At 40.1% G+C, this 24,898-nt stretch overlaps 1 long non-coding RNA gene across 7 annotated transcripts in view; it reads left to right on the top strand.

The window, feature by feature from the left end:
• LOC113602829 (uncharacterized) overlaps window positions 1-19,739 on the top strand; it is a 102,262-nt gene extending 82,523 nt beyond the window's left edge. For 6 of the 7 annotated variants that reach the window (XR_008300325.1, XR_008300326.1, XR_008300323.1 and 3 more), the window contains 2 exons: window positions 14,607-14,811; window positions 16,141-19,739. This is a non-coding gene — a long non-coding RNA (uncharacterized LOC113602829). Of the gene's footprint in view, window positions 1-6,204; window positions 8,295-14,606; window positions 14,812-16,140 lie in introns of those variants that run through there. The other variant, XR_008300324.1, reaches the window with a different exon arrangement.
• The last annotated feature ends 5,159 nt before the right edge of the window (window positions 19,740-24,898 follow it).

The following is a 24,898-nucleotide window of genomic DNA, read 5'->3' as shown; positions in this document are numbered from 1 at the left end:
ACATCATAGGAGTCTCAGAAGAAGAAAAGCAAGGAAAAGGAGTAGAAAGTTTATTTGAACAAATTATAGCTGAGAACTCCCCTAATCTGGGGAAGGAAACAGACATTCAAGTCCAAGAGGCACAGAGAACTCTGCTCAAAATCAACAATAACGGGTCAACACCATGACATAACACAATGAAACTTGCAAAATACAAAGATAAAGAGAGAATTCTGAAAGCATTTAGGGACAAACAGTCCTAAACCTACAAGGGTAGGCACATAAGGTTAGTAGTAGACCTGTCCACAGAAGCTGGGTAGGCCAGAAGAGAGTGGCAGGAAATATTCAATGTGCTGAATTGATAAAATATGCAGTCAAGAATCCTTGATCCAGCAAGGTTGTCATTCAGAATGGAAAGAGAGATAAAGACTTTATCAGATAAACAATAACTAAAGGAGTTTGTGACCATTAAACCAGCCCTGCAAGAAATTTTAAGGGGAACTCTGGACAAAAAAAAGAAGAAGAACAAAGCAACAAAGTCTACAAAGGATCAGACAATATCACCAGAAACACCAACTCATCAGGTAACACGATGGCACTAAATTCATAACTTTCAGTGATCACTCTGAATGTAAATGCACTAAATGCTCCAATCAAAAGACATAGGGTACCAGAATGAATAAAAAAACAAGACCCATCTATATGCTGCCTTTAAGAGGCAGACTAGATTTTAAAACAAAGACTGTAACAAGAGATGAAGAAGGGCATTATATCATAATTAAGGGGTCTATCCATCAACGAGATATAATAATTGTAAATATTTATGCCCCTAACTTGAAAACACCCAAACATATAAACCAATTAATAGCAAAATAAAGAAACTCATTGATAATAACACCATAAGAGTAGGAGACTTTAATACCCCACTTACAACAATGGACAGATCATCTAAGGAGATAATCAACAAGGAAACAATGGCTTTGAATGGCACACTGGACCAGATGAACTTAACAGATATATTCAGGAGGGTGCCTGTGTGGCTCAGTCAATTGGGCATCTGACTTCAGCTCAGGTCATGATCTCACAGTTGGTGAGGACCAGCCCCGCTTTGGGTAAGCCCAAGCCCCACATCATTTGAACATGAGCCCTGCTTCGGGTGAGCCAGCACTCTGCTTCTGGTGAGCTCCAGCCCAGCTTCAGATAAAAACACAAGCCCCAGGTGAGCCCTGCTTTATTCTCTCTCTCTCCCTCTCCCTTACTCTCTCCCCTGCCCCCCCCCCCACCATCATGGGATTCTGTCTCTGTCCCTCGCTCACTTGCACCCTCTCTCTCAAAAAAAAATATATATATATGTGTATATATATATATATATATATATATATACATATTCAGAACATTTCATCCTAAAGTGGCAGAATACACATTCTTTTCAAGTGCACATGGAACATTCTTCAGAATAGACCACATTCTAGGTCACAAATCAGTCCTCGATAGATACAGAAAGATAAAGATCAAGATCATACCATGCATATTTTCAAACCATTAGTGAAAGTCAACCACAAGAAACAATTTGGAAAGACCACAAATACATGGAGGTTAAAGAACATGCTACTAAAGAATGAATGGGTTAACCAGAATATTAAAGAAGATATTAAAAAATACACAGGTACAAATTAAAATGAAAACACGATACTCCAAAACCTCTGGGATGCAGCAAAGGTGGCCCTAAAAGGGAAGTGTATTGCAATAGAGACTGATCTCAAGAAGCAAGACTCAAATACACAACCTAACCTTACACTTAAAGGAGCTAGAAAGGGAAGACAAATTAAGCCTAATGTTGGTACAAGAAGAGAAATAATAAGGATTGGAGTAGAAATAAATGATATAGAAACAAACAAAAAACAACAACAACAACAACAACAACAAAAACCTAGTAGAACAGATCACTGAAACTAAGAGCTGGTTCTTTGAAAGAATTAATAAACTTGATAAACCCCTAGCCAGACTTAACAAAAAGAAAAGAGAGAGGATCCAAATAAATAAAATCATGAATGAAAGAGGAGAGATCATAACCAACACCACAGAAGTATAAACAATCATAAGAGAATATTATGAAAAATTATAGTTCAGCAAACTGGGCAATCTGGAAGAAATGGATTGATTCCTAGAAACATACAAACTACCAAAGCTGAAATAGGAAGAAATAGAAAATTTGATCAGATCCATAACCAGCAAAGAAATTGAATCAGTCAGCAAAAATCTCCCAAGAAACAAAAGTCCAGGGCCAGATGGCTTCCCAAGGGAATGCTACCAGACATTTAAAGCAGAATTAGTACCTATTCTTCTCAAACTGTTCAAGAAAGTAGAGATGGAAGGAAAACTTCCAAACTCATTCTATAAGGCCAGCATTACCTTGATTCCAAAACCAGAAAAAGACCCTGCTAGAATGGAGAATTATAGGCCAATATCCCTGATGAACATGGATGAAAAAATTCTCAACAAGATACTAGTAAATTGAATCCAACAGGACAGTAAAAGAATTATTCACCACAATCAACTGAGATTTATTCCTGGGCTGCAGGGGTGGTTCAATATTCACAAACCAATCAACGTGATACACCATGTTAATAAAGGAAAGGATAAGAACCATATGATCCTCTTGACAGATGCAGAAAAAAGCATTTCACAAAATACATCATCCGTTCTTGATAAAAACCCTCAACAAAAAGCATAGAGATGGAACATACCCCAACATCCTATATGAAAGACCTACAGCTAATATCATTGTCAATGGGGAAAAACTGAGAGCTTTTCTTCTAAGGTCAAAAACAAGACAGGGATGTCTACTCTCACTATTATTATTTAACACAGTACTGGAAGTCCTAGCCTCAGCAATCAGAAAATAAAAATAAATAAAAGGCATCCAAATCAGCAAGGAGGAAGTCAAACTTTCACTATTTGCAGACAACATGGTACTCTATGTAGAAAACCTAAAAGACTTCACCAAAGAATTGCTAGAACAAATACATGAATTCAGCAAAATTGCAGGATATAAAATCAATGTACAAAAATCTGTTGCATTTCTATATACCAATAATGAAACAGAAGAAAAGGAAATCAAGGAATCGATCCCATTTACAATTATACCCAAAACAAGATATCAAGGAATAAACCTAACCAAAGAGGTAAAACATCTGTACTCTGAAAACTACTGAACGCTTACCCCCAAAAATGGAAAAGCATTCCATGCTCATGAGGCGGAAGAATGAACATTGTTAAAATGTTGACACTACCCAAAGCTATCTACATTTTTTTTAAATGTTTATTTATTTTTGAGACAGAGAGAGACAGAGCATGAAGGGGGGAGGGGCAGAGAGAGAAGGGGACACAGAACCGGAAGCAGGCTCCAGGCTCCGAGCCATCAGCCCAGAGCCCGACGTGGGGCTCGAACTCACAGACCGCGAGATCGTGACCTGAGCTGAAGTCGGACGCTCAACCGACTGCGCCACCCAGGCGCCCCACTATCTACATTTTTAATGCAATCCCTATCAAAATACCACCAGCATTTTTCACAGAGCTAGAACAAACAATCCTAAAAATTGTATGGAACTACAAAAGACTTCAAATAGCTAAAGCAATCCTGAAAAAGCAAAGCAAAGCTGGAGGCATCACAATTCTGGATTTTAAGCTATATTACAAAGCTATAGTCATCAAGACAGTATGGTATTGGCACAAAAACAGACACATAGATCAATGGAACAGAAGAGAGAACCCAGAAGTAGACCCACAAATGTATGATCAACCCATCTTCGACAAAGCAGGAAGAATGAAAGGAGTGTCTGGGTGGCTCAGTCGATTAAGTGTCTGACTTCGGCTCAGGTCATGATCTCATAGTCTGTAGGTTTGAGCCCTGTGTCAGGCTCCTCACTGACAACTCAGAGCCTAGAGCCTGCCTCAGATCCTGTGTCTCCTATTGTCTCTGCTCCTCCCCCACTTCTCTCTCTCTCTCTCTCTCTCAAAAATAAATAAACATTTTTTAAAAAGAATATCCAATGTTAATAGTCTCTTCAACAAATGGTATTGGGAAAACTAGACAGCAATATTCAGAAGAATAAAACTGGACCATTTACTTACACCATACATAAAAATAAACTCAAAAATGCATGAAAGACCAAAATGTGAGACAGAAAACCATCAAAATCCTAGAGAAGAACACAGGCAGCAACCTTTTTGGCCTTGGCCACAGCAACTTCTTACTAGACACGTCACCAGAGGCAAGGAAAACCAAAGCAAAAATGAACTATTGGGACTTCATTAAGATGAAAAGTTCCTGCACAGTGAAGTAACCTGTCAATAAAACTAAAATGCAACTGATGGAATGGGAGAAGATATTTGTAAATGAAATATCTGATAAGGGGTTAATATCCACAGTCTACAAAGAACTTATCAAACTCAACACCCAAAAAACAAAGAAGCCAGTAAAGAGATGGGCAAAAGACATGAATAGACACTTCTCCAAAGAAGACATCCAGATGGCCAACTGACACATGAAAAAATGCTCCACATCACTCATTATCAGGGAAATACAAATCAAAACCAAGATGAGATACCACCTCACACCTGTCAGGATGGCTGCAATTAACAACTCAGGAAACAACAGATGTTGGCAAGGATGAAGAGAAAGGGGAACCCCTTTGCACTGTTAGTGGGAATGCCAACTGGTGCAGCCTCTCTGGAAAACAGTATGGAGGTTCCTCAGAAAGTTAAAAATAGAACTACTCTATGACCCAGCAATTGCACTACTAGGTATTTACCCAAAGGATATAAACATACAGATTCAGAGGATTACATGCACCCTGATGTTTACAACAGCATTATCAACAATACCCCAAATATGGAAAGAACCCAAATATGGATAATGGATAAAGAAGATTTTGTATACACACACACACACACACACACACACACACAATGGAACATTACTCAGCCATCGAAAAGAATGGAATCTTGCCATTTGCAATGACATGGATGGAGTTAGACTGACAAAATGTCAGTCAGAGAAAGAGAAGTAGCATATGATTTCACTTACATGTGGCATTTAAGAAACAAAACAGATAAGCATTTGAGAAGGGAAAACAAAGAAAGATAGGGAAGCAAACCATAAGAGATTCTTAAGAGATTCTTAAGAACAAACAGGGTTGCAGGAAGGCAGGTGTGGGGGGGGGGGAGGTTGGGCTAAATGGGTGATGGATATGAAGGAAGGCACTTGTGATGAGCACTGGGTGTTATATGTAAGTGATCACTAGATTCCACTCCTGAAACCAATATCACACTATATGTTAACCATAATTTAGACAAAAATTTGAAAAAAAATTTAAAATGAATATATCCTCGCATTCAGATCAAAATATCCAAGGAAGTAGGATTCTTAGAAATCCATTCCAGCATCTGCCATCCTATTAGAAGTCCATTTTACATACACTGGAATTCCTTAAAAAAAGAAAGAAAAGAAAAGAAAAGAAAAGAAAAGAAAAGAAAAGAAAAGAAAAGAAAGGAAAAGAAAGGAAAAGAAAAAAAGAAAAGAAAAGAAAGGAAAGGAAAAGAAAGGAAAAGAAAAAAGAAAAGAAAAGAAAGGAAAGGAAAAGAAAGGAAAAGAAAAGAAAAGAAAGGAAAAGAAAGGAAAAGAAAAAAGAAAAGAAAAGAAAGGAAAGGAAAAGAAAGGAAAAGAAAAGAAAAGAAAGGAAAAGAAAAAAGAAAAAAGACAAGAAAGGAAAAGAAAAGAAAAGAAAAGAGAAAAGAAAAGAAAAGAAAGAAAACACTGCTGTTCTTTGTATGTGTCCTTTCAGAGCTGGTTTTAGCACTTCTCCTAAGACACTGCAAACATGTTAGTCCCTAGTTCAAACAGCTGGCTGTAATGGACCTGAACTCATGTTTCACTGTGAGACTTAGAAATTAGTAATGATCCTGCTTGCTATTAAGTAAGAACTCAGATTCTGGCAAGGTAGTGCTCTGTCAACATACATCAAAATGCTTACTCCCTAGTGACCTTCTCCTCTTTGCGTATATTCACAAGAGTTATAAAACAAATGCCAAATGCTGAGCAATAAAAAAACTTCAGTTTATATTTCAAACGTCAGTTGCTCTACAAAAACACAAAATAATATTGCCAAAATATGAAACAAAGAGAAGTACGAATAACTTCCCTAATGACTTCCTTTTTTCCAGGAGCTCTTGGATCACTCAAAGGACTTGACCCTATATTCTAAAAACTGTCATTCTTAACTTCTGCCAAATGAAAAAAGCAGAGGTCAAAGACAAGGGCTCTTCTAAAATGCACTGCTATTTAAGGACTCCTTCATGATCAGAGTTCAAAGCCAGCAGATTTCAATGAAGTACTACAGCTCATCTGGCTATCTAGGATAAGTTTTTATTTTGCAAAGATAGGGGTGTGTCTTAGGTATAGAAAGAGACCTCATCTTGCTTTACATTTGGCTGTCAGAGACATGATGAAATTTGCTAGATGCAACCTCCTTTGTCTTTGTTGTGCATGTCTTTGGCCTTGACCTAAACTGTGCTAACCTTTCAAAGTTAAACCTCCTACCACTTCCCAACATATACCTTAAGCTTCTATCATATTTGAAATTTTCAGTTATTTAGATATGCCAAGGTCTTTTACATTTCTGGGTCTTTGTACACAACCTTTCTCGATCTGTATGTATTTCTCCTTCCTTTTCTACCTTGAGGAAAACTACTCATTCTCCAAGAAACTGATCATACAATTCCCTTGGTGAAACCTTCCCAAATTTCCCAGTTACTGGCTCCCTCCTCTGTTGCCTTTTGGGGAAACCCTGGTTATAGCACTTAGGATATTATATTTTAAGTGTGTGTGTGTGTGTGTGTGTGTGTGTGTGTGTGTATGCATGTGTTTCTCCCCTACAGCCAGGCTGTGAGTTCTTTAGGGCAGCCAACTTCATTCATCTTTGTATATTTATAGCTTGGTAGCTTCATAAATGCTGATCAACTGAGTAAAGAATCAGAATTGAGACTTCAGGTGTTTGACTCCAAGTACTAACCTCTGGACTGTTAAGATAAAGAAAACTGAATGTAATACGTTGTAATGTGTTGGATATTCCATTTATAGCATTTGAAAAGGTTTGACACAAAAAAAAATTGAAGAATTTTATATACCAAAGGAAGCATCAATTATGTCCTATCTTCTTTTAAATACAAACAGGCTGTATATCAAAATTTTCTTCCCTCTCAGGGTATTAGAGCCTATACTCTATAAATTTTATTCATGGTTTATAGAGTATAGAACCCTCTGGAGCCCAGCCCCCCACCCCCACCTCATTGAGCTTGTGTGTTCAGGGAGGTCTTTACACACCGAGGGAATGTTAATACCCAAGCTTTATGGAAGACTGACTGTAGAAAAATTAACTGATGAAGCCCAGGACCATAGGAAGAGAATTATGGTATCTGTGGCTATTTATCTCCAAGAAGATTTACTATCTCACCTGAAGACATACGCTGCTGTGTGACAGGAATTTATTTACAGTTCAAGCCTGACCTTTTTCCATGTTGAGGGAGATTGCATTACTGGGTAGCTTGGCGATTTATTGTCCCTGTTTAGCCGCAGTGACATTTCCTGACTATTGGCTGCAGAAGCCCTTCTGAGCTCAAGCACAGAAAATCCTGACCCTGATGTCCCACCTCTACCTAGGGGCACATTTCTCGGGGCAAAGTATTAATAGGTTTAAAGGACAAAGTTTCTTGGAAGAGAGCGAGAGCACAGGGGACAGACAGCGTGATGCCTTGCCACCTCCTGTAGAAATCAAGACGAGTAAGTTCAAATAGAGTTGGGTCCCTAGAAGCCCTGCAGGGTGAGAAGACAGGTGGCAGATGTGAGGATGTGACCACAGGAAAATGAAATAGGACCCCCCTCTCTCTGTCCCCTTTGGTGTCCCTTTGCACCAGATCAAGTCACAGCACCAGTTTTCCAAACCAGAGAAGCAATTCTCAAACTGGCTTCTGCTTCAATTTCAGGGAATCTTTATCCATATACTGAACAAATGCCAAGCAGCTCCCTGTATCCCAGGTATATTTTAAATTTCCTTTTGCTAAATCCTTATTTTTCTTTCTTTTTCCCTCCCCTCTCACCCTTTCTATAAACCTTGGGAGTTTTTTAAAAATATTTTTAAAATACTTCCAAGGAAATTCCAAATTAAAAAAAAATACCTCTCAGACTAAGAAAACACAACGTATTGGTAATTGTGATTAATAAAACCAATGTTCCCAATTAAATTAGATAGTGAAATTGATTCAATATAGGGACATTTTTAACTGAGAGAACTGTTTATATGAACTGAATTTATTTTTTTTAATGTTTTTAATGTTTATTTATTTTTGAGAGAGAGAGAAAGAGAGAGAGCAGGGGAAGGGCAGAGAGAGGGAGACACAGAATCCGAAGCAGGCTCCAGGCTCAGAGCTGTCAGCACAGAGCCCGACGTGGGGCTCGAACTCACAGACGGGGAGATCATGACCTGAGCCCAAGTATGACGCTTAACCGACCGAGCCACCCAGGCTCATATGAACTGAATTTAAAGAGTCACTTCAAGTAGAGCCTGCCTGACTTCATTAGATTCACAGAGATAAATATCATATGCAGCAAATAGCCAAGAGAATGTCGATTCCAAGACTGCCTTTCCCCTCTGCAGTGTGTTCCATTAATCGCAGTCATATATAAAATTTCAAGCCACAATTGGACAGGAATTACTGTGTTCTTCCAACGGCATTTCTTTTTAAAATTACATGCATCTTTCATTCATGTTGCAAGTTACATCTACTGCTTCAACGTATGGAATGAAAAGCTAGAAAGAAATCTAGTTATCATCTTGGACAGAGTTTTTCCAACCCATTTGTTAAGCAGAGAAACTCCTCCCACCCCCGCCCCCAAAGGCACAACAAACTTAAAAAAGCAGAGTTTCTCATCAGGAAGGTCTTAGAGACCCATTTCTTTGGGGCTTCCTCCCTTCCTTGCTATTGGCTGGCCCCCAGCCCAAGAGCTCCTGGAATATCAATGTAGGGTATAGAAGTTGAAAGCAGATATCTGGGGGAAAAAAAAACCCTCTCATTTTATGGTTAAAACGAATCCACAATAGTTAAACTACTTTCTTAAATTGACACAATCAGCTGGTTGCTAACCTGAAACTAGAATCTAGGTGTCTACGACACCAAACTAAACCAAGCAGTAATTTGCTGCTGCCTTCATTATATTTTTTATTATATAATTCGATATAGCAGTTAATGAACATCTGTCAAGCCACAGTCATGGTGTTTCTTCTGTTAAAAATAGAACTGTTGTACTACTCACAAGAGCCAAGGTGTGGAAACAACCTGTGTCCATCAGCAAATAAATTGATAAAGAAGATATGATATATGTACATACACGCAATGGAATATAAAGAAGATATGATATATACACATACACGCAATGGAATATTAGCCACGAGAAGGAAGGAAATCCCACCTTTTGTGACAATATGAATGGAACTTGAGGACATTATGCTCAGGGAAATAAGCCAGAGAAAGGCAAATACTGCATGGTGTCGCAGATATGTATCATCCTTTTTAAAAAATCAAACCCATGAAAACAGAATGGAAAAGTAGCCAGGGGCTGGGGGTTGGGGAAAATAGGGAGAGGTTGGTAAATGGGTACAAACTTTAAGCTATGAGATAAGCATGTCTGAGAATCTAACGTAAAACATAGTGACTGTAGTTGATGACACTGGATTGTATAACTAAAATTTGCGAAGAGAGAACTTAAATATCCCCACCAAAATAAATAAGGAAACAAATAAATAAATAAAAAGTGAGGTGATGGATGTTTTAATTAACTAGACAGGGGGAATCTTTTTGCAATGTGTAAGTTTTTTATTGTCACCATGATGTACATTTTAAATATCTTATCATTTTACATGTGAATATCTCAATAAAGCTGAAATTAAAAAAAAATTAGGCGTATTCCACATAATCTATCGCCATGTATCTCCACCAAGAACAACCCTCTGATTGTCAAATTTGTCTTATGAACAACTAATAATGATTTAAAAAGCATTAAAAAATATAAAGTGCATAATTGAGACATAAGAATATGAAGTTGTTTCCTAAAACTGAGAACACGGATCCTTAAGTCTTATTGCCTAAACACTGGGTACCTGTCTATGTTAACAGTTGCCTCTCGCCAGACATCACTGATATAATGTCACAGACAAAAGAGAGCAGCCAGTGACACAAAGAAGCAAATATGGTCCACAATTGAAGTGGTCTCTTTAGACGTTCAGATGTTCAGAGTGGCGGCTGGCTGTATGTTCGTTGTTTTCTACGTTTTCTACGGTAAGCTTGTATTTCTCACCATTTACATCAACCCTGAACTTAAGGTAACTATTTCCTGTCACTGTTCATTTTACTTTGTCCTGGAAAAAAAAGAGAAAAGGAGATAAGGCATTTCTGGTATAGTATAAAGTGATCCAAGCTAATTAAATGCAGTAAGAAAGAGCCAAGTGACGGATTAGCCTTTCATCCCATTAGCCCACATGCATAAACCAAAGTCATAAACATTTAGCAAGTTCTTTGTCATTTATTTTAATGCTTTTTAAATGTGCTAAGGAGAAAAAATTTATGAGGTGTTTCTACAGCATTCTGGTTATGAAGGTTCTATTTATCAATAGCTAATTTATTTCTATAATGGAATACCAGGTTACCAAGAAAGCTTCCTATAATAAATATGAGGAATTAATGTAAGAGTCTCTAATTATTGAATAATATAGGTAAGAATATAAGTAGTTACTGAAAAAAAATTGTATGTACTGAATCTGCAAAAAACAATATAAGGAAGTATTAGGTATTTTAGGGGAAAGACCGATTTTTAAAAACCACACAGGTAAGACAAATACCATATGATCTTATTTACGTGTGGAATTTTAAAAACAAAACAAAACAAGAAAACCAAGCTCAGAGATCCAGAGAACAGATTGGCGGTTGCCAGAGGTGGGATGGAGAGTGGGCAAAATGCGTGAAGGAACTCAAAAGGTACAAACCCCAGTTATAAAATAAATAAGTCACGGGAACGTAATGTACAGTATGGAGAATATAGTTAGTCACATTGTATTGCATTATTTGCAAGTTACTAAGAGAGCAGATTTTAAAAGTTCTCATTACAAAAAAAAAAAAAAACTTCTGTAGCCATGTATCCTGACAGACGTTAACTAGCCTTATTGCCGTGATCATGTCGCAATATATACAAATATCAAATCATTACATTGTACACCTGAAACTAATATCATGTTACATGTCAATGATACCTCAATAAAAAATAATAACAAAATTAAAATGCTAAAAGTTACACAGGTTCAAAATTTTCCCATAAATAAAGGGTTCCAAAGCTCAGTTTACCATCCACTCATTAAAAGCCTAAATTCCAGTCCAAAGAATTTAGCACCACCCCAGCAAGGTTACTGTAATAGGATTTAAAGGATTACCACGATATATCTGTTAGGTAAAAATGACTAACTAATGTCACATTTGCTGGGAGGTTTACTTTAGTTAACCTATTAAGTCAAACATAGTCACATAAGTTTAATCCAATAAATCCAAAGCTTCAATATCACCAGCAGTTTGCTAAACTTGATAAATTAACCTGGCATTCCATTATTTAAAAATACCGTAATAGAAACAAAAATCGTAAATAATTTTAAGTAATTCACCTGTTTTCACCTGATGCACACTGCTCCAGCATCATCCCAGCTAAGGTTCGCTGGACCTTATGTTACACAACCAAGTTTTTATCCATAAGGTGGCTGAAATTGATGACCATTCTTCTCAGTCACAGGTGGTGATCTTATAACGGACCACACAATTTCTTTGCTATAACCACCTAACTCAGCTTGATTTGAGTGTTTATGGGGCCAATGCATCCTGACCAAAGGAGAGACGGTAGCAGTGAAAAATACTTGACATGTATTGAGGAATATTGAAAGTATACGTCAGTGCAATTCTCAACATTCCTTTATGTCGCAAGGAAAACCCAGCCCCAGGCAATGGAGGAGACCCTCAGAAGATCCACTAAGGAAGGCACTCCTTTCTCAACCAGTTCTAAGATGAACCAAGCGGCAAGCAACCCAGCTGCTCACAGAAAGTTACTAAGCAGGTCAAACCACAGACATAATATTCAAAGACCCTATTTGGTCTGCCCTCCTTTAAAACAATTCAGTTCAAGTCTTCGAATATGTCTTTGAAGTGTGCCCATTGTGCATGCTAAACACCAAAATTCTATTGAGGAGACAGGATATGCTCTAGCGGGCTGTGGCATGGTAACTAGAATACAAAAGGTACATAAGTCATGGTTGACAGTACTAGGTAATCTCAGAAAGATTAGACAGTCTGAGAAGGCCTTCTGAGAAAAGGGGGTTTGGCTCACCCTTAAAGACAGGAGTGATATTGGGGTGCCTGGGTGGCTCAGTCAGTTAAGCGTCTGACTTCGGCTCAGGTCATGATCTCACGGTCTGTGAGTTCGAGCCCCGCGTCGGGCTCTGTGCTGACAGCTCAGAGCCTGGAGCCTGCTTTGGATTCTGTGTCTCCCTCTGTCTCTCTCTGACCCTGCCCCTTTCATGCTCTGTCTCCGTCTCAAAAATAAATAAACATTAAAAAAAATTTTTTTTAAAGAAAGGAGCGATATTGTAAAGGTAGAAAAAATAGGATAAGGCATTCCAGGCTAGGGACCCAGAATAGCAAATCTATAAAGGTGATGGTGACCAGGTCTCATTCAGAAGATAACAGGGACATTTTCCTGAAGACAGGGCACCTGTCAGGGTGTTGATGTTGGGGGAGGGGCAAGCGGATAGTAAGGGTCTTCATTGCTGCAATGATGACTTTAAATTTCGTTTGATAAGGCCCCCATAAAAATGAAAATATCATGTCAAATATGTCTTCTTCCAGATTTTTATTTAACTGCTAGTTAATTAACCTACAGTGCAATATTGGTTTCAGGAGTAGAATTCAGTGACTCGTCAATTGCACACAACACGCAGTGCTCATCCCAACAAGTGCCCCCCTTAGGACCCATCACCCATCTAGCCCATCCCCCACCCACCTCCCTCCATCAACCCTCAGTTTGTTCTCTAAGAGTCTCTCATGGTTTGTTTCCCTCTTTTTCCTCCTTCCTGTATGTTCATCTGCTTTGCTTCTTAAACTTCACATATGAGTGAAATTATGTGGTATTTGTCTTTCTCTGACTGACTTATTTCACTTAGCATAATACATTCTAGCTCCATCCACATCATTGCAAATGGCAAGATTCCATTCTTTCTGGTGGCTGAGTAATATTCCATTGTATGTATATTCCATGTCTTCTTTATCCATTCATCAGTTGATGGACATGTGGACTCCCTCCATTGTTTGGCTATTGTTAGTAGTGCCGCTTAAATTATGTTAAATATTATCCCCTTTATGATTGAAGAATAGGCAGAGGTGCATATTTATCCCCACATAAAAATGCTCAGAAAACAATCTGTATGATACACACAAAGAAACTATTATCAGTGGTTGCCTCTGGACTGGGGAGGAGTTGGAGTTGAAATGGATTAAAGAGAAATATTAGCCTTTTATTTTATACATTTCTGTGTTTCATGGTTTTCTGTTTTGAGGGTTTTTTAACAACAGGTTGTATTATATTTCACTTATATACATACCACTTACATACATTTAAAACACAAATTTGGTGGGGAGGGGTGCCCGGTGGCTCAGTTGGTTAGGTGTCCAACTCTTGATTTGGGCTCGGGTCCTGAGGTTGCAGTTCGTGAGATCGAGCCCTGCCTCGGTCTCTGTGCTGCAGTGTGGAGCCTGCTTGGGATTCTCTCTCCCCCTCTCTCTCTTTGCCCCTCTTCTGCTTGCACACTCCCATGCTCGCTGTCTCTCTCTCTCTCTCTCTCTAATAAATAAACTTAAAAAAAACCACATTTTTAAGAGTAAATTTATGGTGGTTTGTTCAATTTTTAAAACACAAATGTGACCAAAACCCAACACTTAACCAATTTTTAGGTAAAAGAAGAAAATAAAATCCAGCGTCAACTTGTGCGGCATAGTCTTTGCTGACTGGAGCCTCGTGCCATTACTCTTGACATTCTAAATGGAAGCGCTTCCTCAGATGTAAGTGTGTATTAAAACGGAAAGACGCTTGGGGCGCCTGGGTGGCTCAGTCGGTTGAGCGTCCGACTTCAGCCAGGTCACGATCTCGCGGTCCGTGGGTTCGAGCCCCGCGTCGGGCTCTGGGCTGATGGCTCAGAGCCTGGAGCCTATTTCCATTTCTGTGTCTCCCTCTCTCTCTGCCCCTCGCCCGTTCATGCTCTGTCTCTCTCTGTCCCAAAAATAAATAAACGTTGAAAAAAAAAAAGAGTCAAGGAGTTGGAATTTCAAACAGAATCTATGGTTTGCTCTCTCAACACAGACTCTTGGCTTCAGGGGCTGGTGCATGGTGTGTGGCTCGAGGACATAACCTTCAGGATGTCGGTTCGTTGACATGAATTGAGTCAATAGGGAAGTCTTATTTTCACCCTTTTTTTTTTTTTTTACAGATGACGAAACAGACACATGGACGGGTTATATGACGTGGTCCAAATTACACAAGCAAAAGTGGTGTTCCCAATTCATTGGATCCCTGAGCCTGGGTTCTGAGATCTTATACCATCAGGCCGTCAGCTGATGGCCATCAGCTTCACATCACAGCCACCAGCTTCATGACCCAGCTCCTCTCCAAACTCCAGATTTCTCATCTGTTAGGTAAGAGTGAAGTGAGATCTTGGATTAAAGAACCTGGCCTACTGCCTGACCCATATTAAGTGCTCTACCAATTGTAGCTGCTCTTATTATTATTATGATTATCTTATTATATAATGTTGGGGATATAACAATAATGCCAATCCAAAGGCTTCCTTTTTCTGATTTGACCACTAGTTTCTAAATAAAGGCTTCCTTGAGCGTGCCTCCCATTTGCAATGGTTTTTGTGCCACACGGACAAGCTTAGAGCACATCGTTCTGGAAAGTCTGTGATTAAAGCAGAGCTACAAGAAGGGCTGACATTGAAATGCGGGAGACTTGGGGCTCCTGGTGGCTCAGTCCGTTAAGCACTTGACTTTGGCTCAGGTCATGATCTCACAGTTCGAGCCCCGCGTCGGGCTCTGTGCTGACGGCTCAGAGCCTGGAGCCTGCTTCGGATTCTGTGTCTCCCTCTCTGCCCTCCCCCACTCATGCTCTTTTTCTCTCTCTCAAAAATAAATAAAACATTAAAAAAAAAAAAAAAAAAGAGGGCCACCTGGGTGGCTCAGTCGGTTGAGTGTCCGGCTTCAGCTCAGGTCATGATCTTGCGGTTCCTGAGTTCGAGCCCCGCGTTGGGCTCTGTGCTGACAGCTCAGAGCCTGGGGCCTGCTTCAGATTCTGTGTCCCCCTCTCTCTCTGCCCCACCCTGCTTGTGCTCTGTCTCTCTCTGTCGTCCAGACATGAATAAACATTTTTTTAAGCATTTAAAAAGAAAAAGAAAGAAATGCAGGAGACATCTCTTTCCTATTCATGGGACGGAGGGCCTGACAACTTACAAGCAAGGAGAAGGCCTACAAATTGCCACTCTCCAGAATATCTACATTCATGCACATGTGCAATTTTCTACTGACTCCACCCCAGATCTCAAAAGGGAGCCATACGTCAAAGGCTGTTCACTGATCAATCATCATTTTTGGAGGGTTTGGGGTTTTTTTTTAATCAATTTAAACCTTGCTCATTGATACATTTTCTGTAATGAAAGTTTAAATTAAGCATTAATGTAGCCTGTTTTGTGAGGGTTTTTAAAGAGCAATTTAAAATAGAAAAAAAGTTTAAATGCTGTCGATCTGTGTGGATTGAGCTACCCGGGGGAAAAGGTGTGGGACGTGAGCTGCGTAGTGTTGGTGAGCAGCTTTTGCGTTCTGTCCTCTTCAACCTCACTTTGTTTTTTTATCATCATTTCCTCTGTCAACTGGCAAACTTGAAAAAGCTTTAAGGCTTTCAAATATCTGTGGTGACAAGTTGCAAACGAACCTAAAACAGCCACGGTTTTTTTTTCTTTTTCTCTCCAGGTGATTCTCGCTCATGCCTTTCTGAGAAAATGTCATGAATATTTCATCAAACGTGAGAGACAAGAATGCCATCACTGTGAGCATATTTTTTTATTATATTATTTTGTTACGCAGCTGCTATTGAATTCTTTCTGATAGAGCACCTACTATTATTCAGGTCCTTTGTGATTTTGGTTTTCTCAAGCCATCTGCTCCCCCTCTAACCACAAGAAGAACTTTTAGTTTCCCAAACTACCCACGGCTGAATTCACAAGGTTTGGAGGGACAGAAGTGACCCATTTGTCAGCAACTGCTGGCTTTCTAGATAGCTCTTTGATGATCCCTTGATTCCCACTGTCTTATATGAACACTGCAGAGATACTGACCATTTCTCATTCCTACAGCTCACTTTGTGCCTTGGGCAAGTTACTTCTCCTCCCTGAGTCTTTCTACTCATCTGTAGTAAGGGAATAATGATACGTACTTTGTGGGTCATTATGGAGATTAAATATATGTAAAGTTCTGCTTGTACTACCTAGTACAGAGTAAGCCAATATTTGATGCCTATTATTATAATTATTTGCCTTAAACTTATCTGACTACTTAAGTAAATGAAGGAGGTGCCATTATAATGAAACGGTTACAAATGAATAACCCTGTTCTATGGGCCTCCAGGCGAACTTGTCCTTTGGGTCAGAATGGCCAGGCTGTCCCTGTGGGAAGTCTCTTCCCAGCTTCCTTAGTGCCTGCAGGAGTGACCCCCGGGGCGTGTGTCAGAGGTGATATGCCTTGGTGATGCCATACTCACCGTGTGGACGAAGACTGGGATTTCAATGTCAGCCCCACCATTTATTAGCTTGGGACTGTGACAGTGAACACTATTCAATCTCAGTTTCTTCATCTGTAAATTGGAGATCGATTATAATAGTATCCCCAGTAGCTCTTGCAAGGATTGAATGAGACAGTGTCATCAAACACGCAGTGGGATTCAGTAAACTCTCACTAGTCAGCTTGCTAGCCCAGTCCAGGTGGTGGTCAGAAGGATCAAAGGCATGTGGATTTGCTCTCCTTTCCGTCCTGACAGTTGTATCCCAGCCCTTGGGGTCAAGACAACCTCACCATAGCTTTTTACTGTTTTTAATATTAAGACATTCTTATATTGAATCTGCTTAAATTAGAATTCCCCTCAGGTGCCTGGGTGGCTCGGTTGGTTACGCGTCCGACTTTGGCTCAGGTCATGATCTCGCGGTTCGTGGGTTCATGCCCTGTATCGGGCTCTGAGCTGACAGTTCGGAGCCTGGAGCCTGCTTCGGATTCTGTGTCTCCCTCTCTCTCTGCCCCTCCCCACTCTCACCGTCTCTCGCTCTCTCAAAAATAAGTAAACATAAAAAAAAATTAAAAACAAAAAAGAATTCTCCTCTACTTAGTTATCCAAAGACAATCAGCCTTACTGGTGTTTACTCACAAGCCTTTGTAATACAAGCATTGAGTAGATGGATTGGCACATCAATAATCAAAGCGAAGACCTACCGAGGGCTTCTGTGTCAATCACTTGTGTCATTTAATTTTTACATCAATGTTTTGAAGTGCTATTCTCACTCTACAAATGAAAAAACTGAAGCTCAGAGAGGTAACCTTACCCAGATGTACAGAGCTAATAAGTTATTACATTATTACATTACATTAGCTATTACATTAGCTAATAAGCTAATAGACCCTGTATTTGAATATAGAGAATTTAAATCCACAACTACTTGTAGTATGGTATACATCCCTCAAAATGCTTTACCACGTTACATACCATATATATATAATTTCAACCCATGTGTGACAGATCTCTCACTGACATGCGCCCTGGGGACACCACTCCGGCAGGACCAAGCCCTCCACTTCACCATTGGATTGTCCTGAATCTCTGAACCTGGGCCAAGCTATGGCCATTGTTCATGAAAATCTTTCCATGGGATCGTGCAAAGAAAACAGAGAGGAAATGCTAAAAACCCAATAGCAATCTAGAGCTGACACACTATATAGAGGATGGGCAGTCTGTCAAACTAGAATCAAACATTCTAGTTAAATCAGAGGTTTTAGCATTTGTGTGGAACATTAAATGTCAGTTCCCAAAGAATATGCATATAATTTCTAAAACCCAAACTGAGCATGTTTTCATCTTTCTTTGGCAATTCAGAAGCATGGGTTGTGTCTCCAGGTCATTATCAGACACATTAGTCACCTCAGTATAAACTACCAGCCAAAAAGGAAAGTGCAATTTAAATGGGATATATACCTGGGGCACCTGGGTGGCCCAGTCGGTTAAGCGTCAGACTTCGGCTTAGGTTACGATCTCACGGTTTGTGAGTTTGAGCCCCACGTCAGGCTCTGTCCTGACAGTTCAAAGCCTGGGGCCTGCTTCGGGTTCTGTGTCTCCCTCTCTCTCTGCCCCCCACCCCTGCTCACACTCTGTCTCTCTCTCCTTCAAAATAAATAAACATTAAAAAAAATTAATGGGATATACTGGATTACAGAGAGCATATTGTATTTGACTATTGGCTGAAAGTGTCCTAAGTTTTCATTTCCATATTTCATCGTACTTAATCCGTAATTCATGAGAGCCCTCAGCTAAGTGAAAACCATGTGAATGTTTATTTGCCTAGAATAGTTTACATCATGTTCATTTGTAAATGTGCTTTTTCTGTTGCCTTAGCCCTTGCAACCTTCCTAGTGTGGATTGAAGGATGAGAACTGTGAACACAGAGATGGGCAAATGGAAAAGTCACTGGGATCTGTCCAAAACATTGGCTTAGGAATTTAGGGAACATCAGAAAAATGCCCCACTTCTCAGGGTCTCCCTTTATCCTCTACTAACCACAGAGAAACCGCCTCCCTCCCAGCCCTGGGAGTCTTTCTCCACTACTGTATTCTTTCAGCTTCCTTGAGGTTCAGCTTCAACGTGCCAGGAGACCTTAGTTCTAAGTCATCACTTTCTCAATCCCACTGCCCCACGTGAGGTCATTAGTAAAGCCATCTCCAGCTCTAACCTGATCCCTAGTGGGCTGTGTCAGATGAGGGAGTCAGCACTTTGAGAGCTAAGGCAATGCTGACCCTCTACAGATACCTTTGGAGTCTTGGTACGTCTGGGCTGAACAGAGAAAGATTATCTATGGATTCTACTTTATGTATATATATTGTTGGTTCAAAACCTCAGAAGCTTCCCAGGTAAAATCTGAAACTGGCCCAACACACAGAGGGTAAGGAGAGACCTGAGAAAGAGGCAGGCCACTCCAGATTGGTAGGTGGCAGTTTTAATAAGCAGGGAACCTACCAGTCTCCTTGTGGGTGGCCACAAGACAAATAGATCTCCACACCACCTGCCACATCTCAAAAGTTTATACAGAGACCTTAACTGGGCCCAGTCACATACACTGTCCAGATGGTCTTAACAACACATTGCTCTCTCAAGGCTGCATCCTTGAAAACAGCTCTGGCTGTAAGAACCATGGGCAGAAGGTACATTCCAAAGACAGGGGAGGGTTGAGTAGCCTCCAACTGCCTGGGTCTAGTTCCCTGGTCCTGTCCTCTCCATGACCTCCTGCAACGTATTTCCAGTGACTTTATAAACACACAAGTGATTTCTCATTTCAGTATATATGTAAATTCCCTTTGGTTACATTAAAACCTATTTCTGTGTACTGACTACATAATTTATTGATCATCTGATGGTCTTCTTCTTACAAACTAAAAATATTAGAGGCAGCAGTGATGTGGAATTCTAAATCAAACCTTGCCACCCATCCACATCTGGCCAAGGAGACACTAATGGGTGACCTCCACTATATTCACTGCTATGGTAGACAGAACTCTAAAGATGGCCCTCCAAGATTATTCAACCAAACACAAATCTAGGCATTGTTGTGGGAAAAAAAAAAAAAACAACTTTGCAGATGTAATTACATTTACAGATCTTAAAATAGGGAGATTATCCTGGATTATCTGGATGAGCCAAATATAATCAGTGGAGCCCTTAAAGGAGAGCTATGTCTCTGGCTGCAGTCAGTGGGATGTAGCAGCAGAAAGCAGCAAAGAGAAGATGAGGCAGGATGGAACGAAGGTCTGAGAGATATGAAGTGTCATGAGATCTGAGCCACCCTTGTTGGCTTTGAAGATGGAGGAAGGGAACCATGAGCCAGGGCATGTGGGTGGCTCTAGGAGCTGAGTAAAACCTCCTGTGGGCAGCTAGCAAGAAAACGAAGACCTCAATTCTTCAACAGCAAAGAACCAGATTGAGCGAACAACCTGAATGAGACTAGAGGGAGAGATTCTGGCCGAAGAGCCTCCAGGAAGGAGCACAGCCCTACTGACACCTTGATGTTAGCCTGTGGGACCATAAGATGAACCTACCAGACATCTAACCCACAAAACTTAAAGAAAAGAAATGGATGTTGTTTGAAGCTACTAGGATAGTGGTAATTTGCTACAGCAGCAGTAGGAAACTAATGAACTAATCTCCAGTGAGGAGTTCCTGTTTTCCAAATCCTATTCCTTATTTGGTTTTCGTACCAAAATCATCTTTGATTCAATTGCTCACCTTTTCACTCCCATTTACTGGGATATAGAGATAGATCCATAAAGTCTATGTTCACTCTAAAAATGAAATCCATATCCATTATAAAGTGAGGGTCATACTGAACATCTAATTGTGTGACATTTTTCTGCCATTTACACACTGTTAGAGTGCAGGAAAGTCATTGTATCATAGAAATGCGTGGGGTTTTTTAAACACAAAGCCAGTCAGTTTGGAGAGACAAAAGAAAGGCTTAAAAGTTCAGTCAAATGCATTTGACCTCAGCTTACACTGAGCTTTTATAGGAAAGAGACCCACTTTTGGAAGTAACCTTTAGGTACCTAAATTGAATGTTGGAAAGTCTCAAACGCTTTCTCAAAGTCCCAGGAATGGATACAGTATTATTTTTCACAAAACCTTGCAGTGGAAATTGAGTGAATTCAGTCAGAAATGCCAACAGTTATGGTAGACCTTAAGGAAGCCGTGGTTTATGGCCTTCGACCATTTTGTTCACAGCTTGGATCCCATTTATAACAAACGTGATGACAAATAATATATATTGTGTAATGTCTCTCAGTCATAGTTCCTAAGTGAAATTTGAAAGAGCTAACCCAAGAACAGCACAATTTTAACAGGATTTGGTTTATTGGAATTCGTGATAATGTCTCTGCCTTTGGAACCAACAGCAAGCATGAAATCCTACGGCAGCAACGAGTAGGTAGCCTTACCTACTGCTGAGGAAAAGATTAGAAAGATGGGTGGGCTCTGAAACCCAGTATGCCTGCTTTCCCACTGAGACTTCTCTTTGTGATAAAATCACTAACGACCAGTAAGGAGACTTCCAGGGCTCTGAGCTGCCCTCTCTGTGTTGACGTGGTGTTGACATGAGTTCATGGTGTTGAAAGAGAGTTCTGAGGTGGACCTAGCCTGGCCTGGGTTTGGGCATTCTGCATTTCTGCTCACCAGAGTGGACTATAGAGTAACCAAAGGCACAAGCATGCATTTTGTGCGCAGTTTAAAAAAAATGATTCCTATTGGTATATGTTTTACTCCGGATCTATTTCCTGAAACAGTGAAAAAGGAAACGCTTTCCAAAGAAGCAAAAGCAGCCAATTAGCTTTCAATGGACCAAGGCTCAAAAATCTGGATTCCATCTGTGGTTCTGCCGGTGACCCAGAATGAGAAAATTAACAACTTGAAGCTTGGGGGCCTTTGGCTTACTACACTCTTTCTACCATAAAATGACAGAAAGAAACAGTGTGGTGCCTAAAGGCACAGACTCCCAAGTCAGACAAACCTTGCTTCCTGTCCCAGCTCTGTCGCCTAGTGCCCATGTGCCTCCGCATTACTTAAGCTCTCTAAATGTCAGTTTCTTTACCTTTAAGTGAATACAACAGTATCTACCTCAAAAAAGATGATGTTATAACCAAATAACCTGATAAGTTTAGCACAATTTCTTGCCCGCAGTGAGCACGCACAAATTTGAACTGTTAGTATTATGACAGCTATTAAGGAGGACTCCCACCGCCCCTCGTGTAACACAGACAACTTACGTTCATCGGGCATTCCTAACTTTGCACTCATCTATAGCTTTCCATCCTCAGCACCAAGTGGCGACCAAATAAATTGCTTTACATAATCGATTTCATAAAAGTAAAAGTAAATCTCACTGGACTCACACCTTCCACCTCCACAACTTTGTATTCCTGACATGCCCTAACCTGTAAAACTGCCTTTCACGGTGTGAATGCAAATGACACTGCTTGAAAAGGAAAAGAGAGAGAGAGAGCACGCGCGTGACAGTGACAGTGTGAGAAGGAAGCTGTTAGGACAGGGCAAAGCGGACACCCAGAGGGCAGACAAAGCACATCTGTCTCTGTCATTGCCACCTGGCCCCGTTTCCAGCGCTTAGAGACCATTTTTGTGTGTTTGGTGTATTAATTGGGTTTCTGTCACCCACAGAGTCCACCTCTGTCAGTCTCAAGGCAGCGTCGAGGCCTGGAGTCTCGACGCTCACCTTAGGAGGAAGCTTCCTAAAAGCCACAATTAGGAAGGCTGGGAGGTGTCACAGCAAGGTGATAGTCCCTGCCAGTGCCTAGGGAAGGAGGAACGGTGCTTACTCTCCGAGGACTGATGCATTTCTCTTTGAATCGATCAAGAAACGTTTCAGATAAGTAAACTTGTCAAGCAAATGGAAATATCAAAAGAGTGAGGTTACCATATCTGGGTCTGCTGCTCACATGTATGCTGGCAAAGAGCGAGGCGCTAAGAGGCAACGTTTGCTTCCTTGCCACCATTTGATGACTGCGAGAAGCTAGACGTGGATGTGGGCAGCAGTTACATGAGCCTCTGAGTCAGAAAATAAGGGTTTTGACTCTGGATCTCTGTGGCTTTATCTAGTAAGTTAAACTGCTCTGAGTCTCAGTTTCTTCATCTCCAAAATAATATAGATAGATAGATAGACAGATAGATAGATAGATAGATACAGATACAGACAGATATAGACACTGATAAGATATTGATAGATACAGATATAGATACAGATATAGATAGATCCTGTTCTATAGAGAGATGCTATATGTACAGAGTGGTAAAGAGTTAAATGAGACACCACATGGAAAGCCCCTGGCTTTAGGATGTTCTTAATAAATGTTAATAAATCTTCATGTCCTGCTTTAAGTCCTTGACCTCTACCAACTCCAGATTATTCATCAGTTGATTACATTGGTCAGGGATTGCACAGATCTTTTCTCACACTCTTTCCTTCTCTTTGTGTTTTGTCATTTTCTTAGTTTCTAGTCTCTTCATTTAAGGCTATCCCTACCAGAAGGGGAAAGCAAAGAGGGGACTTAGCAAGCATTCTCATAAGATATTATAAAAGAAAGTTATTGGTACTAGGCTTAAATAAAACTCGTGAATTTTATTTCTCTAGATTTTCCTTAGAATCTATCAAAAACTCGAATGTGTAGTAGCATTATAGGTATAAATAAGGGCCAATATTATTTCTTTGAGCCTCGCTTGGCTTAAAAAGAGCAGAAACCTGGGATAGTATTTCAATAGCAAAATCATTTTGCATCAATCAACACCATTTCAGAATGGTTATTATTGTTAAGAAGCATTTTCATAAAATCTTAATTTCTTATTTTACCTTTCTTACTTAAAACATCATAATAAAATTTTCCTCTGACTTCCCTGGCCTTGATAGTTACCCAAATAATATTTGAGCTCACAGGAGAGAATTAAATGGCTTCTGTCCAAATGAGATATTATTCTAGTTAATTATTAGCCATTAAAATTCCAATTTAGTGTTCAACACACCAGTAGACAGATGCTGCCCCTGCCGTGGGTCAGTGCTTTTGTAAAAAACAATCCCATACTAGTCAGGTATGAAATTACGCTGAAAGGTTGGATGAGCTAACGGCACCGTGTATTGCGAATGTGTGCTCAGAGCTCTCTGCACAGAATAAAGCCCACAGAGGTTCCCTGGGGTATGTCTAGGACTTTGGAAAGTGAAGTTCATTTACATTCTGCAAATTGCTTCTATTAATAGCATTGAAAGAAGAAAATATAGTAAAGAGCACTCTGGGGGATTTCAAGAGAAACAGCCCCTCTGGCTCCTGGAGGGGCCGTGAGGGTGGAGAAAAACAAATCACATGGAGAACAGCTTTAAAAAGTAACATACCGACATGCCTCCCTTAAAACAGTTCCGAGGCCTCGTCTCGTAAGCATTTAGAGCGCTCCAACAAAAAGAAGGGAACAGAGATCAGAGGACTCAGTCAGGAAAGTCTTTGAGGGGTGAGTAGAAGCAGCAGTAAGTGATGATCTGTGTAGATGCTTGAGTCAGAAACGAGCAATTTATGTGAGAAAGGAAGGAAATGTACTTGCTGCAGTAGAAGGTCTGCAGCAGACTAATAAAAGGTGGGAACATCTGAGAATTGTTCTGTATTTTGACAGTGAGGACGGTTGCCCAGGTGCATACATTTGTCAAAGCTCACTGAAATATAAATGTTAAATGGGTGCAATTTTGTAACTGTAAGTTATATCCCCGTAACGAATAGTTTGAAAAGATGAAAAAAAAATTAAAGAAGTTCAATCAGCAGGGAATGAACTTCTTCAAAAGATGATTTCTCGACCTTTTTTTCTTTCCCTGTTTTAAAAATTGAATTTCAAATCTAATAGAGAGGGACTAGAGAGCATGCTTCCCAAACTTCACGTTTT

This window comes from Acinonyx jubatus, chromosome B4, assembly GCF_027475565.1.
Source record: "Acinonyx jubatus isolate Ajub_Pintada_27869175 chromosome B4, VMU_Ajub_asm_v1.0, whole genome shotgun sequence".
NCBI classification, from domain to species: domain Eukaryota; kingdom Metazoa; phylum Chordata; class Mammalia; order Carnivora; family Felidae; genus Acinonyx; species Acinonyx jubatus.
The sequence above is the reverse complement of the archived record's forward strand: the minus strand, read 5'-3'. Positions and strand labels throughout refer to the sequence as shown.